Source organism: Ovis canadensis, chromosome 12 (genome assembly GCF_042477335.2).
Source record: "Ovis canadensis isolate MfBH-ARS-UI-01 breed Bighorn chromosome 12, ARS-UI_OviCan_v2, whole genome shotgun sequence".
Classification (NCBI taxonomy): Eukaryota; Metazoa; Chordata; class Mammalia; order Artiodactyla; family Bovidae; genus Ovis; species Ovis canadensis.
In genome coordinates this window covers 75,529,114-75,546,240 of record NC_091256.1, presented here as the reverse complement: position 1 = coordinate 75,546,240, position 17,127 = coordinate 75,529,114, and the positions used below count along the sequence as shown (strand labels likewise).

Sequence of the window (17,127 nt, the reverse complement as noted above, 5' to 3'; positions counted from 1 at the left end):
TTAATGTCATATAATGTAGTATTATGCCCCTTAACTGTTGATCCCGAGAAGGGCCGGCACCTGTCTTCCTGGGAGAACTAGCTGGGAAAACTGGCTGTCCCACCCCAAACAAAGACAAGAAAACACCAAAGCAGAATGGTCCTTGGGGCCCCTTCCCTCCAGCTCCAAGGGGTTTCCCTGATAGCTCAGTTGGTAAAGAATCCGCCTACAATGCAGGAGACCCTGGTTCGACTCCTGGGTTGGGAAGATCCCCTGGAGAAAGGCTAGGCTACCCACTCCAGTATTCTTGGGCTTCCCTTGTGGCTCAGCTGGTAAAAAATCAGCCTTCAGTGCAGGAGACCTGGGTTTGATCCCTGGGTTGGGAAGATTCCCTGGAGAAGGGAAAGGCTACCCATTGCAGTATTCTGGCCTGGAGAATTCCATGGACTGTACAGTCCATGGGGTCACAAAGAGTCAGACACTACTGAGCGACTTTCACTTCACTCCCTCCAGCAGGAGATGCTGTTCCCAACTTGTCATCCTTCTATTACTTAATGTCTGAACAAACTCTTTTGGGCCTGCTTCTTTCTCTAGAATTAGGAAGTGTGCTCCTAGGCCAAAGCTTCCCAAAGAGGTGTCTGTTCATCCCTAGGGGTTCTGCAAATGAGTTCTTGGGTACCTGCCAATTCTGAAGAAGATTTTACAATGTGTCCCCAGGGACTTCCAGTTGTCCAGTGGCTAAGACAGCATGCTGCCAATGTAGGGGGGCTTGGTTCCATCCCTGATCAGGAAGCTATATCCCACATGACATGACTGAGTTTGCCTGCCCCAACTACAAAGATCCCACATGCAGCACCTACAAGATCCTGTATGCTGCAATGACGACCTAAGACATGGCGCAGCCAAATAAATTTTTTTTTAATTTAGACAATTTTTTAAAAATTAGAAACTTTAATTAAAATTAAAAATGTGTCCTCGTTTCTTGGTGCTCCAGTTTTCTCACCTTTTAGAAAATGGGGCAATAATAATAGTGTTGTAGGAATTACAGAAAGCATTTAGTGGCTCTCACATGTTTGGTTGAACCATATGAAACTGCTATCTTTGTAAGACAAGATGATGGAATAGTGGCAATTTCATAATTTTCAAGCCAATACTGTGTTCAATAAGTGTTACTTTTAAAAATTTATTTAATTTGAATGTATTATTTGGTAATTTTTGTTTTGCTTTTAAATCTATGACAGGGGCTTTAAAGGAGCTTCATCCTAATTTTCTATCTGTGTATATGTGAGTAGCAGTATAATTATTATAACAAGGATTAATTGGTTGACAGTGCAGGTAGGAGAGGTTCTGTCTGTGAGCCTTTTTCTCTTTAAAGGGGAAAGCATTTTTCAAATTTGAGAGATCCTACCCTAGACCTTTCCCAGTCTGCCTCATTTAATTCACCTGCCCTGTGTTTTCATCCTCACATCAGGATGCTGATCTTAGTTTGGGGTCAGTTAGAAAATCTGACAAGCAAGCTGGGCTTTTGATTTCTCCTGATAGAACACGACACTGGGAAGACCTTTCACACCTTTGCAGACTGGAGAGCAGACAGTTCTGAACCAGCGTCTTGATCCAAGTGAGTGCCCAGATACCTTGCTTGCTCACTAGGGGCTGATGGTGAGAATTTTATTGGCCAGCAGGCATATGCCAAGTATGGCTCCAAGCGCTTTATGGGTATTATCTCCTTTAGTCCTCGTAAGAGCCCTATGCCATAGGCGGTGTGATTTCCCCCATGTTGCAGATGAGGAAACTGAGGTACAGAGAGGTTAAGAAACCTGCCCATGGTCAATCAGCTATCAGGAATTCTAACCTGGGCTGGCTCCAGAACCTGTGCCCTTGGCGACTGCACCCCAGTCTGTCCAGGCTTTATCTGTTTGTCCTCGAAACAATCCTAGGTGATAGGTAGAGGGCTGGGGTCTTCCCGGCTCTGGAGCAGGCTCCTAACCCACCTCACCCCGCCTGCTCTGCTGCCCGGTGCCCAGTCAACCCTGTGTGCTGTGTCCACGTGGCTCCCTGTAGACTGGCCTCCTTTCCAGCCCCAGTGCCTCGGCCCCTCCTTGGGGTGACATTGTTTCTCTAACCTTTCTTAAAATAGTTAAAAAGCGTCTGTGAATTCTCCTGACTTGAATTGCCCCTTTGCCCTAGGGGTGAGCTAGCATTCTTTCCCCATTGAGTGCTCCTTGGAGAGCTGCCCACAGGCAGTGCTGGAGGACCAACTGAGAAGGATGGAGTTACTTGGTTAGTTGATGGTTTTCTTCCGCTCTAACACCACTTTCCCAATTTTGAGAAGGCCTGCCTTCCTGAATGTGCTGGATATCCTCTTTCTCTTTTTTTTTCCTTTCCATGAGTAGAATGACAGCATGTATTTTTGTTTATTAACCTAATCCTCTCAGAGAAAAGGCAAGAACATTATTAGGAGTAGTAAAAGTGGTGGGTTTTTTTTTACATTACTATGGCCAGAGGTGGCTGATCCAGGTTTCTAAGGAAGAGGTCTCCTTAAGAAAAAGAATATATGAATTACAATCCTAAAATTGAAATAGGGTCTGGGCAGGGGCACATGCTGTCGGGGACCCTGAGGCTTACCCTTCACTACATGATAAATTCACCTCTGGCTGTGACACTTGGGAATTTGAACATCTTTTGTTTTCTCCAATTCCTCTTATTTCTAGTGTCCTATTACTGGTACACAGTATTTGTAGATGGATTGAATCCTTGTTGAGGGAGTAGCAAGATCAGGGTGGACTGGAATAAAGGGAGACAGATCAGTCTGAACTTGACCTTGCACGGGCAGAAGGGGCAGGTCCAACTGAAATGGAAGGAGTATAAAGATGAGAAAGTTGAAGTAGGTTTCATTGTTGCTGTTTTATGGGTTTAATGTTTTAACATAATGTTATAGACAGTGAAATTTATTTATTAAGAGGATTAAGTTTTGGTAAAGTATCTTCATGAGGCATTCAAAAAAGTCACAAGCTTTTCAAAAAAAATTTTTAGCTGAAATAGACATTGATGATTACTTAGTCTTACCCTCCCCCCTTTATTTAAATTTAAAGTATTTATTTATTCATCTGGGGCTGCGCTGGGTCTTGATTGCTGTGTGCAGGCTTTCTCTAGTTGCAGCAAGTCGGGGCTACTCTCTGGTTGTGGTGGTTGGGCTTCTCATTGTGGTGGTTTCTCTTGTCGCAGAGCACTTGCTCTAGAGTGTGGGGTCAGTCGTTGTGGCCTGAGGTCTTAGTTGCCCCGTGGCGTGTAAAAACCTCCAGGAGCAGGGATTGAACCCATGTCCCTGGCAGGGATCGAAGCCCGCCTCAATGGCAGGAAGATTCTTAACCACTGGACCACTAGGGAAGTCCCTCACCCCTTTTATAGTAGTAAAAGAATGGGAAATTTTATAAGAAAGACAGCATCTTAAGTTAACAGTAGAGAGCTTCACTTATAAAAATGGAAATGAATAATTTTATCCTTTAAATATTTTTCATCATTTCTTAAAATGTTAAGTTCATTTCAAAGTAGTCTGAAACATTGAAACAACTTTAAAAGTCCTACAAAAGGTCCTTGAGGCCCAGAGTTACCCAAGTTTATGAAATGCATGAAATACAATACAGATATAGCACAAATAGCAGGAAACCAAAGACGAAGTACTCCCAGCGTGTGGTAGTGATGGCTTTTAATTTCCAAAGCAAGGTTCTCAGCGAGAGTAGCTGGTGCTGCAGTGCTGAGCTCAGTCGCTGAGTCATGTCCAACTCTTTGCATCCCATGGTCTGTGGCCATCCCTGCTCCTCTGTCCATGGAAGTTTCCAGGCAAGAATACTGAAGTGGGTTGCCATTTCCTTCTCCAGGGTCAGGAAGTTGACCCAGGGATCGAATCTGCGTCTTCTGCGTTAGCAGGCGGATTCTTTTCCACTGAGCCACCTAGGAAGCCCCTGACAGTAGTTAGACTAAAACACAAAAGCCACCCTTTATTGAGTACTGAGTATGTGTCAGTACCATCATATTTTGTTTTCAGAACTGAAGCTTGAGAAGAGATAAAAGACACACAGTTGGTAGGAACCGGATTCCTACTCAGATCTGTCCGACTCCCAAGTCATACCCCACTTCTTACACAGCTCCGGTGCTTGGGGAATGCAGATGTTTCCAGGACAGAGAAACTTTCTCTGGACATCTCAAATCTTAATACTTGAGGATTACTGTTGAGAGACAAAACCTCCTCAGGAACTCTTTAAAGATGCGGAAGTTAACAAGCATAGAAATCAGAAGAGAGGTTTGAGGAAGCGCTGCAATGCTGGAGGCATACTCAGCAGCACACAAAGCATGGCATTGCTATTTGTTCATTGTGAGTTTTACTTGCCTTTTGATGATTTCTAAAGTATGAGGCAGAGGCCAATTCCCACAACATATGTAACTCCTCTAGAAAAGAGAAAAGTGACTGAGAGTTGGGGTCCTTAAAGTGTATCGTTTCTCTTATGTCTTGCTTTTCACCCAGTATTTTTTTAGTTGGAGTATAGTTGAGAGTTGGACTATAAAGAAAGCTGAGTGCCAAAGAATTGATGCTTTTGAACTGCGGTGTTGGAGAAGACTCCTGAGAGTCCCTTGGTCTGCAAGGTGATCAAACCAATCAATCCTAAAGGAAATAAGTCCTGAATATTCATTGGAAGGACTGATGCTGAAGCTTAAACTCCAATACTTTGGTCGCCTGATGTGAAGAACTGACTCACTGGAAAAGACCCTGATGCTGGAAAAGACTGAGAACAGGAGGAGAAGGGGATGACAGAGGATGAGATGGTTGGATGCCGTCACTGACTCAATGGACATGAGTTTGAGCAAACTCTGGGAGTTGGTGATGGACAGGGAAGCCTGGAGTGCTGCAGTCCATGGGGTGGCAAAGAGTCAGACATGGCTGAGCAACTGAAGTGAACTGAACTGAACTGATAGTCGCTTGACAATATTATGATAGTTTTGCTGTACAAGGAAGTGAATCAGCTATATGAATACATATATCTCCTCCCTCTTGAACCTCCCTCAAACCCCCACCACCCTACTCCTCTGGGTCACCTCAGAGATCAATCTGAGCTCCCTATACTACACAGCAGCTTCCCGCTAGATTCCTGTTTTCCATATTTTCATAGACGATGTCTTTTTTAAAAATTTGGCTATGTTGGGTCTTAGTCATGGTGATGTGGGATCTTAGTTTCCCGACCAGGGTTTGAACCTAGGTCCCCTGCGTTGGAAGCACAGAGTCTTGGCCACTGGACCACCAGGGAAATCCCTAGATGATGTCTTTTAACTAACGAAATTCTATTTTCATTCATTTCATCATAATTCCATTTAGCAAGAACCAGAGCTACAATTCTCATTTCATTAGTCAAGTTAAACAGACTATTGGTCATAAACTAAAAATTATTTATTTGCTTAATTGATCCATGTTGTCCACCTTCAATATAATCATGTGGTGTTCCATTTTGGAAGTACCCTGAATTGCAAGCTTATTTCTGTCCACACTTCTGGGGTGCCCTCACATTCCAGTTTTAAGATTGAAGATTAGAGTTTTTATATGGGAATCCTGGGGAATGGGAAATTCCTGAGATAACTCTGGGCTTGAGGAAGTTGGGATCATAATCACAGACGGCATGGATAAGGAACCCAACCACCACTCACCAGGCACTCAGCCAATAACAAACGTCTGACTGGGCTCCTCGTCCATGGTGCCATCACATGTCTGCAGGCGTCGCACAGCACCGTCTCACGCCAGCTGGGTTTGGGCGGGTTTGGGTAAGTTCTCACCCGCTGTGATCTGCCAGCATCACACAGCACCATCTCACACCAGCTGGGTTTGGACGGGCTTGGGTAAGTTCTGACCCACTGTGATGGGCCTCCACTCTTCCCACTTCTTGTTTGCCTTTGCGCTGTGTCCTTTCCTCTCCCTAATTCTTTGCTCTCTATTTTCTTCTTCTCTTTCTCCGGTCCCTGCATCTACTGCCTTCCTCCATTTTCTCCTCTCTCTCTCCTTAGTTTATCTGATGCCCATGCTCTCAGAATCATTTCTAATAATTAAATATGCGGTTCTCAGGCACATTAAGTAATGCCCTCCCACAGTTCCCCAAATGGCTCCAAATACTTGAAATGCTTCTTTCTATACTGCAAAAATGCTGATTTTTATTTCTATAGATTGCTTTGGCCAACAACTGAGCAAATAACCCAAAATCTAAGACCAAGTTTTAATTACGTTATTTTCTCTTTAGATTTACGAATAACTTCGACTTACAGAGAAAAGAAAGTACAAAAGCACACCAAAGTGATTGAGAACGGGAAGGTAAGCCCAATTATAAAGCAAACTGAATGGGCTCAGAACATTTTAGAAATGGGGTGCTCTAAACAAGGCTTCTTTCATTCATATTCCTGCCTTGGATCTTTGCCCTACCCCTTCTCTGCCTAGTCGAACGTCATTGGCAGAATACATGAAAACTGCTGTTAAAATGTTCTGTAAGCTAAAATGCAGGTGCCTCATACCAGCCAGTCAAGCTACAGAAACCTGGGACACCCAGAACTACAGCATAACATCTGCCTCAAGGTGGCGCTATATCCCTACACTGATGAACCGCAAGCCCCGGAAAACACACAGTTCACTCTTATTTCCACTTTCCTTCACCACTTATGTTACTTGGACGTTTAAAGACAGTAAACATCAATTATCTATGCTTGCATCTCTCTTGCTACGAGATAGTAGCCTAAAGGCTGGATACATGAAATACAAATTGAATGGTATATGACTCACCTGAATTTCACAGGCCAGCATTCTAAGACTTGCATATTTCCTAGCCCAGCATTTGGCTGATGTTCTCCGGGACACCCTCTTGACCTCCCTACTAGACTCTATGGCCTTCTTAGAGTCATAGTAGTCACGTCTCCCTCATTCTCTATAATCCCTTGACATATTTGATACTCAGCAGGTGTCTATCAGTTGTATAATGCTGATTGAGCCAAATCATTTGACTAAGATATCTCCAAGTTCTGTGGATGGGTCCTAGGATGCCTGAACAGGAGAACATATTAGAAGAAAACATTTGAGAGCTACACAAAGAATAAATTCCTCCTAGGTTCAAATAGCCTCGATCCAATCGAGACAGAATTCCAGCTCACATGTCAGTGGCATTGAGGGAATTCTCATGGAACAGCTCTGTTATTCTGGCATCACTGTCTAAGATACGATGAAACCGTATGGATGAACTTATATCACCTTTCCTGACTCTGTTTATATCTAGGATTTTCTTTTTTTTCTGCTGTCTTTTAAAATATATTTATTTTTTAATTGAAGGATAATTGCTTTATAATATTTTTGTTGGTTTCTGCCATATATCAACATGAATTAGCCATAGGTATACATATGTCTCCTCCCTCTTGAACCTCCCTCCCACCTCCCACCTTACCCCATGCCCTCTAGGTTGTCACAGAACCCCAGTCTGAGATCCCTGAATCGTACAGCAAATTCCCACGGGCTCTCATTTTACATATGGTAGTATATATATTTCCATGCTACTTTCTCCATTCTATACCTAGGATTATCTAGACATGTTAGCTCTTAGGGGTCATGCTGTAAATGGACAATGCTGCTGAATAACACCATGCCTTCTTTTGTTTATCCGAAAATTGAATCAAGACTCCAGAAGTACCTATTAATAAGATTTTCTTCTATTTGGTGGCTGAGTTAAAAGTCAGTGTATTTTGTCATTTTTTTCATTTTAACTTTTTACTTATTTATTTTCAAATAAGTAGTTTGTATGATTCGATATCCAAAAGACAAAAAAAAAAAAAAAAGATGTACTATGGTTATTTTCCCTTCCCATGCTAGTTCCCCTTTTAACAATCAACTAATAGTACTCAATTCTTGGGCATCCTTACAGAGATAGTGTATCCATTTATAAGCAAATACCCATATATTTCCCCCCTTGTCTATATAAATACTAGCATCCTATAAGGCCTTCCCTGATGGTTCCCACGGTAAAGCGTCTGCCAGCAATGCAGGAGACCCAGGTTCGATTCCCGGGTTGGGAAAGTCCCCTGGAGAAGAAAGTGGCAATCCACTCCAGCACTCTTGCCTGGAAAATCCCTTGGACGGAGGAGCCTGATAAGGCTACAGTCCATGGTGTCGCAAAGAGCTGGACACGACTGAGCGGCTTCACTTCACTTCACTTCACTTCATCCTATAAACAATGTTCTGCACCTTGATTTTTTTGTTAAGTGTGTCTGCGTGTGCTTAGTCACTCAGTTGTGTCACTTTGTGACCTCATGGACTGTAGCCCGCCATGCTTCTCTACCCATGGAGAAACACTCCATGGCTTGACATTCCCTTCTCCAGGGGATCTTCCTGACCCAGGGAGCGAACCTGGGTCTTCTGCACTGCAGGAGGATTCTTTACTGTCTGAGCCACCAGGGAAGCCCTTTTGGCAATAATTTGGGAACTATTTTGGCAATAATTTCCTGTCAATATGGAAAGAACTTCCTTCTTCTCTTTTATAACTGACTGCGTTATATTCTATTGTATAAATAAATGTACTGTAGGTGATCTAAACATTTCCTTTCTGATTTAGGTGGTTTCTGGACTTCCCTGGTGGCTCAGACGGTAAAACGTCTGCCTACAATGCAGAAGACCTGGGTTCAATCCCTGGGTCGGGAAGATCCTCGGGAGAAGGAAATGACAACCCACTCCAGTACTCTTGCCTGGGAAATCCCATGGACAGAGGAGCCTGGTAGGCTGCTACAGTCCATGGGGCCGCAAAGAGTCGGACACGACAGCGACTTCACTCGCTCACTCACTGATCTTTTGAATTTATAAGTGACATTATGATGAATTAATGATGTACAACACTGCATAAACTATTTTATGTATGTTCAACCCTATTTATAAACAATATTTTTAAAATGAAATTTTAGATCAAAGGGTGTGTATATATAATTTTGATAGAGTGCTTTCCTTAGAACATCAGTTACACTTCCTCTGGTGATGCAGGACAATGTCTATCCCCTCTCTCCCATCTTCCCTGTGTGTCTATAAATCAAACATTTATGTCTTTGCAAATCTGATAGGTTAAAAAATGGTAGTGTATATTTGCATTTCTTTTCATGTGAATAAGGTTGAGCATCTTTTCGTATGTTTAAGAGCCAGTTGTATTTTCTTTTCTGTATTTCTATACCTCCTTTACCCAACTGATGGCTTTTTCTTTTCTTGTTGATTTGTATGAGCTCTTTTTCTCATAGTGATGTAAGCCTTTTATTTGTCATAGAAATGTCAAATATTTTCTCACAGTTTGTCTTTTGACTTTATGATGGTTTTTACTATGAATAGAAAAGTTATTTCCTTTTTCTGTAATTGAGTTTATTAATCTTTCACAGCTTTTAGCACTCAAGTCATATTTAGAAAAGTTTTCCTAGCTTCAAAATTAAAAAATTAATTTTCTTAAGGTTTCCTCTATTGTTTTTATGATCTTACATTTTAGATTTTTTATTTTAAAACATTGATTTTTTTTCCTTCTTAATAATTGCAGATTTAAGAATCCCTGTGACTAGCTTGTCCTCAGGCAGAAGTCCCACAAGGCTCCTAATTGACTAGCTTGCTTGTCTTTTTCATGATTTAAGGGTATTTTTCCTAAGATGGACAGCTAACACTACCCAAAGTATTTCACACATTAAGCTACAATTTCCCTGTCATTTAATCAAATATCTGTGTGCCAGGGGCTATTTGGTAGATGTAAGATTCAATACTTTTCAGGTCCTAGATTCTAGAGAATAGACATATCAGCAACGATTACAATTCGTAGGAAGCAAGCTAAAATAGAGAAAGGAGTAAAGTTACATAGACTATTAGATGAGCAATACCTCTCCAAGACTGAATGTTAGGAGAAAACTGTGAGAATATAACCACTCCACTGGGTCTCGAAGGCTTTAAGAGCTTACCAAGACGTTCCTGGTGGTTCAGTGGTTAAGAATCCACCTGCCAATGCAGGGGAAACAGGTTCCATTTCTGGTCTAGGAAGATCCCACGTGCCACAAGGCCACTAGACCCACGCATTACAGCTACTGAGCTCGAGTTGGGCTGCAACTATGGAAGCCCACCATGCTCAGAGCTTGTGCCCCACAAGAGAAACCACCACAATAGAAGCCCGCACTGTAGCTAGAGAGTAGCCCACACACAGCAAAGAAGACCCAGCACAGACAAAAATGAGTAAATAAATAAAATAAATTCTTTTTAAAAAAGAGTTTTCCAGACAGACAAGAGCAGCAAGGGGATACCAGGCTGAGGGAACAACATGGTATCAGAAATCACAGTGTTCCAGAATTCTGTTCATTATCAGTATTAAAACAAGTAAATTAACTGATACCATGATTCCGCTATGGGATTGAACACTGGTTCCAAATTTCCTTAGTCCTCAGATAAAAAGAAGATATCCTTGATTTGAGCTTCCCAGGAGGCATTAGTGGTAAAGAACCCACCTACCAATGCAGGAGACACAGGAGATGTGCCTTCGATCCCTGAGTTGGGAAGATCCCCTGGAGGAAGAAATGGCAACCCACTCCAGTATTCTTCCCTGGTGAATCCCAGGGACAGAGGAGCCTGACAGGCTATAGTCCATGAGGTCACAAAGGGTCAGACATGATTTAACAACTAAACACCACCACCACCACACCACTTGAGTTATTTGGTCCCGGCCTTCATCTACAGCCCCATCTTCAACTAAAAATGGGGATGTCTCATATCACAACTCCAGGCAACTCCATTCATGCCACACAGTCCCGTTCTAACATGCGCCACTCATGGGAAACTGGTGTAAATGGTGCTACCGGATGCTGTGCTAGAAAAAGTTGGCCAAAGCTCTGTTTAACATTATGCGCCTACCACCTAAACCTGATACTTATATTTCTCTGCTGGTCTACTCCATTCTTAATTTTATTACCAACCAGTTTCCTCGTCTTTACCAGTCACATGACAAAATGTGTTCACCAGAAGGCTGTGAGTTTTCCATCTTGAAGCTCAGGTGCCCAGACCAAAACTGACTTCTCTTCCTCAGTTCAACTTCCAAAGTGCCAGGGAAGGATTCCAATTGGCCCAGTTTGAGTTTAGAACCAACCTCTGGACCAATCAGCTGTGAGGAATAGGCTGGGTCACGTTTTGCTAAAATGCATACTATCCTTGCAACTCCATGGATGGAGCATAAAGGAAGAAAACTTCTCAGAAACAGGGGATTCTCATTTTAGAAAATAAAAATGTTTCATGAATAGATTATTCTATGGCAGAGTCCATGGATTATTTATTTTTGGTCATTTTATTAAACTTGTATATAACTAGGGTCCCTTACATATGTTATTGAAGGACCAGGCACCTTTTGTTAAATGCTAAATGCATGAGTATTGATATTATTGTCTTCATTTTAATGAAGTTAGCTTGGAGAATCATACTGTTTAGAGAAACATATACATTATAGTGATGACCTGGAATCTGGTAGGTGTCTGGTTATAAACAAAACTTTTTCCACTACATGAAGGACTTCAAATGGAAGTGCAGGTAATTTCGTGGAATAAAACAAGCTTTCATTTTGAAATAAACAGACCCCACAAGCTATGTGATCTCTGTCAAGTTGCTCAACCTTTCCAAGCCTATGTATTCATCTGTAAGGTAAATATAATGTCATCTGCAGCATGAAGTTGTCATGGGGCATAAATCAATAAGGAGTGCCAAATGTCTAAGACATCTATTCGACTTTCAAGAAATGTAGTTATATTTCCTTTCTGTACTAATCAATTAATTGATTGATCTCAGTCTTCGCTGGAGTTCTTTCTCAATTTTCCAGCTCTCTTACATGTCTGTATAACATCCCATTTGGTCCTACCATTGCTGATTTTTTACATGATAGAGTCTGAGAAGCCAAAAATTATGTCTATATAATATTATGACATTAAATATTATGTCTGTATATGTTACTCTTTCTAGAGAATATTGAGAAGAAAACTGATTGTGCTTGGGAATTGTAAACATGTTATTTGATGGTAACAGTACCTGGATTTCCTGGTGGCTCAGATGGTGAAGAATCATCTGCAATTCAGGAGACGTGGGTTTGATCCCTGGGTTGGGAAGACCCCCTGGAGAAGGGAATGGCTTACCCACTCCAGTATTCTTGCCTAGAGAATTCCATGAACAGAGGAGCCTGGTGGGCTATAGTCCATGGGGTTGCAAAGAATCATACACGACAGAGCAACTAACACATTAAATACCTGGATTACTGAAACAATCTTCTCACTGATGTCATAGATGCCTTTCAATCTGTTCCCTTCACAGTCAGATTTAAATCAAAGATCCTAAAATCAAAATCATATTTTATTTCTCTACTTCTTAAAAGGCTTTCCACTGGTTTTCGTATAAACCCAAATTCGTGTACGTGGCCACAAAACTCTGCGTGGATTGGCCTCTGTCCTTGAGCCTCACTGCTGTCCTCAATCTCTGAGCTGCAGCCACAGGGCCTTTGTGTCTGCTACTTCCTCTGCCTGGAACGCTCTTCTCCTTCCCTTCCCATTGACCTAACTAACTCCTCCTTCAGTTTAGTTCCTCAGGCAAGCTTTTCCTAATTCCACCTGGTCTGAATTAGGTTCCCTTCGTAGCCTTGCATAGCTATAGCCCTTTTCTTGAGCAGCACTTTGCGCTATTGTAATTTATATTTACATAAGATTATTTGATAATCTTTGTCACTACTAAATGGTCCACTTCATGAAAACAGTCATGTCTGTTTTTGCTCATATTTCTCCCCTGTCTAGCACAGTTACTCAATATATAGCAGAAGTGCAGAAAATGTTGGTTAAATAAATGAATGTTATACAATAAAACAGACGACTCATTGGAAAAGTCCCTGGTGCTAGGAAAGATTGAGGGCAGAAGGAGAAGAGGGCGCCAGAGGATGTGATGGCTGGACACCATCACCGACACACTGAATATGAACTTGACAAACACCAGGAGATGGGGAGGGACAGGGAGGCCTGACACACTGCCGTCCATGAAGCCGCAAAGAGTCGGACACGACTGGGCGACTGAACAACAGCAGCAGCAAACAATGAAAATGACCAAGAATATATTAGCTACTTACTGCCACATAGCAAATTAAAATGCAGTAGCTTAAGACAATAATCATTAAAAAATTTTTCCAGTATGGTTTATTACAGTATACTGAATATAGTTGCCTGTGTTATACAGTAGAGCCTAATTTTATATACAGTAGTATGCATATGTTAATCCCAAACTCCTTTTTATCCCACCCCCTTCCCTTTCTCCTTTGGTAACCACAGGTTTGTTTTCTATGTGAGTCTGTTTCTGCTTCATAAATAGGTTCATTTGTATCATATTTTAGATTCTACATAAAAGTAATATCATATGGTATTTGTTGTTCTCTGTCCAACTTGCTTCACTGAGTACAATCATCTCCAGCTGCACCCATGTTGCTGCAAATGGCATTATTCCATGCTTTTTTAGTACTTCATTGCATACCAGCATATATGTACCACACCGTCTTTCTCCATTCATCTGTTAATAGACATTTAGGTGGTCTCCATGTCTTGTCTATGGTGAATGTGCTGCCATGAACATAGGGGTGCACATATCTTTTTGAATTAAAGTTCTGTCTGGATATATGCACAGGAGTGGGGTTGCTGGATCATATGGTAATTCTATTTTTCAGTTTTCTGAGGAACCTCCGCACTGTTCCCAGAGTGGCTGTGCAAACCTTCATTCCCACCAACATTGTAGGAAGGTTCCTTTTCTCCACATCCTCTCCAGCATTTGTTATTTGTAACTTTTTAATGTTGATCGTTCTGACTGGAGTGTGGTGGTACCTCGCTGTCTTTTGATTTACATTTCTCTGATAATTAACAACATTGAGCATCTTTTTATGAGCCTATTGGCCATCTGTATGTCTTCTTTGGAGAAATATCTATTCGGGTCTTCTAGGCTTGGCCATCTTTTAATATCAGCCCACACAGATCGACCTCATCCTGTACACAGATACCATAATTTATCTAAACATCACTCTATTGGTGGTCGCTTAGCTTTTAAAAAAATCTTATTATACTTACTATGGGGCTTTCCTGGTAGCTCAGTTGGTAAAGAATCTGCCTACAATGTAGGAGACTCCAGTTCAATTCCTGGGTCAGGAAGATCCACTGGAGAAGGGGTAGGCTACCCACTTCAGTATTCTTGGGCTTCCCTGGTGGCTCAGCTGGTAAAGAATCTACCTGTAATGCGGGAGACCTGGGTTCGATCCCTGGGTTGGGAAGATCCCTAGGAGAAGGGAACGGCTACCCACTCTAGTATTCTGGCCTGGAGATTTCCATGAACTGTATAGTCCATGGGGTCACAAAGAGTCGGACACAATGGAGCAACTTTCACTTTCACATACTTATTATAAACATTGCTGCACTGTCTATATGTGCTGTGGCGGGGTGGGGGGCGGTGTATATTTGCATACGTGCACATTTCAACAGAACCGGTTTCTAGAAGTGGGATGCTGAATCAAAGTGTATTACAAGATGTTCAGAAAGTTCGTACCAATTTCAAACTTTCCAAAGCTGGCAGTGGGCATTATTCAGAGTGAAGTCCCTGGACAAATTGGTCTATTGACTTTTGAAGGGGCCCAAGACCCTATTAATGGTGGGAACATCTGAGAGCAGGAAGAAAATTTGTCAATGATCATGGTTGAAACTTAAAAAAAATAATAAAACACTTCAGATCTATTCTCAGCTGAGTCTGGTTCTGATTCTGCTTTGTGGCTCCATGCTAGTGCTTGATCAGGAAATGCAGCTCTGTGGCCTGCACCCACAGCTCAGCCCAAACAGCAGCAGGGTGACCCTGAGATACTCCCACAAGATACAGCTCCTCATCTGGGGCAGGACATTCATGTGACTGATGAGTCTACAATAGATCCACTGATACTCCCATCTGGGACTTTGCAGAGGTCAGATGGTGACAAGTTCCTTCCCCAGCAGGCAGAGGGGGCCCTGCAGGGCCTCTGAGCGGGGAAGTTTCCTTGGTGGAGCCTTTCGGCCCCAGCAGTCTGAACTGGGGTGGAAGGAACAAAAGAACAAAGTCAGACCATTTTGTGCACAAATCCATGCTGTATTGTCCCAGTTGCCAGACTACACTCACCATCTCTTACAAAAAGGGAGCACTCTGGTGATGACACACAGGGGTAATACCGAGGTGTATACTGAATGTGTCTGGGAAGGCAATGGCACCCCACTCCAGTACTCTTGCCATGGACGGAGGAGCCTGGAAGGCTGCAGTCCATGGGGTCGCGGAGGGTCGGACACGACTGAGCGACTTCACTTTCACTTTTCACTTTCACACATTGGAGAAGGAAATGGCAACCCACTCCAGTGTTCTTGCCTGGATAGTTGCAGCTCAGCTCTCGTCCTCTGGAGATTTTCATCCAGAATGTCACCTCAGATACCGAATGGGAAAATAGAAGGCACTAGATTTCCCTTCTAGCTTTGCCAAGGCAGATATGGTTCCCAGGCTCCTGTGCCCAGGCCTGCCAGACCAAATTAGGAAAAGAGAACAGTATGACAAAGAGGCTCATTCCACAGCCGTTTTTACTTCCTCATTTCTCAATGTGACTCTAGGGACTCCCAGGAACTGGCTGAGGGAGAGAGCATTCAGGTCATTGAGAACTGCCTGTTGGCCGGCTATAGGTCAAGCAAAAAGAAATACTATGAACAAGGGCTTCCACAGCCTGGATCCAGCCCTGGACACCTGGCCCCCTCCCCGCCTCACACCCCTGCCTAACAATGCCCTCCAGTCGAGTGGAAACGTCCCCCTGGTTCACCCTTGACATGGGAGCTTTGGTTCTAAGAGCTAAACTGGAGGACCAACTGTCAAAGGTAACAGATGGGGTTTTATTCAAGTTTACAGGGAGCAAATAAACCTAAGATTCTAGGGTTTCATCTCCCCAGATGGGCGTTCAGTGAACGGAAGCATGGAGTAATCAGCTGAAGTGCGAAACCCCACCTCTGGTACTTACATGGAAATCGTTTCTGAAGTTAGAGCAATCATAATCATCAAACACAGGCTCAAGATTTTGCAAACTGGACCCAGAAGAATCACTTGTGGTCTAGACAGGTGTCATTTCTCATGTTCTAAGTAGAGACTGTCTTATTGGAAGTCAGGTGGCTGAAAGCCAGCCATAAGAGAAGAAATCCCTTTCGTCTATGGAAGATGGCACATCAGAACAACCAACAGGCTGAAACACTTGAATTTTGGAGGAAAGCAGAATCCATCTGAATACGTTTGTTTAGAGTCCTAAGACCTTACGCAGAGGATGTTTTCATCTGGGAATGTGTCCAGTCTATACTACGTAGAGAGTACTTTCAAAGGAACGGGAGTTGTTCCTGTGTTTTGCCCTGGCTCTTTTTATCACTTCCAATCACATGTAGAGTGTTTTATTTTTTAACTGGAGTATAATTACATTACAATGCTGTGTTAGTTTCTGCTGTACAACGAAGTCAGTTAGCCATCTGTATACATATATCCCCTCCCTCCTGGGTCTCTCTCCACCCCCACTACCCCAGCCCTTGAGGTGATCTCGGAGCCCCGAGCTGAGCTCCCTGAGCTACACAGCAGGCTCCCACTGGCTCTCTGTTTTACACAAGGTAGTGGATACACGCCAGTTCTACGCTTGGAGTTCGTCCCACCCTGGGCAAGGATCTTGAGACAACCTTTGCTTAAGAGGGCACTGGAATATGCAAACTGGGGCTTCCTCATTATTTAAGGACTTCCCTAAGCTTGATCTCAACCTTGGATTTCAATTCTCCATTTCTGTTTCTCAGTTAAAGCAGCAAGTATAAAGATAGATAAGAAAATGATGGCAGTGTAGTTTTAAGCTAAGTCAGGGGTATTAGTATTGTCACATTTTGCCTGAACAAAATGAAAGTGAATTGCTGGACCTTGAAATGCTAAATTTAAAACATGAACATTTGACTTAAAAACATAACCAACAGCCAATTTGTTAATAATTTACCTAGAACTGAGCAAAAGAATCTGATTTTTAAAGCTAACTTCATGGTCAACTGAACACATTTTTT

At 42.6% G+C, this 17,127-nt stretch overlaps 1 non-coding gene across 1 annotated transcript; it reads right to left on the bottom strand.

Annotated features, from left to right (window-relative positions):
* Positions 1-5,206: 5,206 nt before the first annotated feature.
* Positions 5,207-5,279, bottom strand: TRNAG-UCC (transfer RNA glycine (anticodon UCC)). The gene has a single exon. It is a non-coding gene; the product is annotated as a tRNA-Gly (tRNA).
* Between the last annotated feature and the right edge of the window lie 11,848 nt (positions 5,280-17,127).